A 1467-nucleotide genomic window follows, 5' to 3' on the forward strand; every position below is an offset into this window, starting at 1 on the left:
TTTTTCCTTACCATCAAAAATTAAACACAGCCAAAAATCTTATTCATCGTTGCTTTTCTCTCTCTGATTCCCAATTTTATGATAATAACTATCTCCGCATTAAACAAATCCTCTTAAACAACAATTTTCCTCACAAAATCATCGACAAACTCATTTACAATTGTAAAAATCGTACCCCCTCTACATCTAATTCACCTCTATCTCTTTCCATCCCCTTATACAGATCATTACCTTACATTCCTTTTCTTTCAGATAACATCCATAAACACTTGCATTGTTCTATCCCAAACCTCCACCTCGCCATCAAAGCTCATAATAAACTTTCTTTTATTTACTCCCATCTTACAGATCCCATTCCTCCTCAATACCATTCTCAGGTTGTGTACCGTATCCCTTGTTCTACTCCTAATTGTAACGCCTCTTATATTGGTGAAACAAAAAATTTACTCAAAGACCGCTTAACCCAACGCAAGTATTCCGCATCTTCCCGTAACTTCACTGCTTCTAAATTATCTGAACATAGTTTAATTTTCAACCACTCTTTTGATTTTGATAATACTTCCATTTTAGCCACTGTTCCTAACCATGATAAGCGACTGCTATCCGAAAGTATTTTTATGCAATTAGAGTCTTCCCCCGTTAATCACAAAACTGACAAACAAAACCTCTCCCTAGCCTATTCCCAAATTATTAATTTATTAAAACACCAGTAATCTTATACACATATACATTTTTTTTTTTAAATTATCCGTTTTACATACCCACAACATATTTATACATTTTAATATCTTTTGGCTCTCATAATTTTACATTTAAATCTTTTTATATGTTTTAATCTCTCATTAACTATTTTATCTCAACGTTCGTTTTTTGACCGTTGGATTTCTGTTTATCTAATGCCATTGTCAACCGCACTCTAACGACTATTCCTGCAATTTCAAACAGTTTAGCAGAAATCTCTGCCTACAACTGTACGTTATTTTTTTCTCTCTTATCTTATCTCTTATTTCTTCATTTCCTATTCTCCATATTTCTTCTTATTTTTTGTAACATTGTTTTTACATACTCCCCGTTAATATGTCCGTTTTTACACGTCCTTTATATATTGATACATTTTATTACTTTTTGGGCTCTCATTATTTTACATTTTACACCTTTTTATGTTGGTTTTTTCTTTTTCTTTTTTTTAACTCTCACATTGACTATTTATCTCTACGATCTTTTGACCTTCAGATTTCTATTTATGTAACGTCTTTTGCCGACATGCACTCTAGCGGCTTTTCCTGTAGTTTATATCAATTTAGCCTGGATTCTCTTCCTATAACCTTACTCTCGCATTTCTTACTTTCTTCATTCCCCTTTCTCCATTTATTTATTCTTATCCCCTGTTCTTTCCTTTTACAATATTGTTTTTTTTTCATAAGCTCCATTTTTAATTTAACTAATTCCTTATAGATTCTTTCCACT

Source organism: Halyomorpha halys, unplaced genomic scaffold (assembly GCF_000696795.3).
Source record: "Halyomorpha halys isolate HHAL.00 unplaced genomic scaffold, Hhal_1.1 Scaffold742.1, whole genome shotgun sequence".
Classification (NCBI taxonomy): Eukaryota; Metazoa; Arthropoda; class Insecta; order Hemiptera; family Pentatomidae; genus Halyomorpha; species Halyomorpha halys.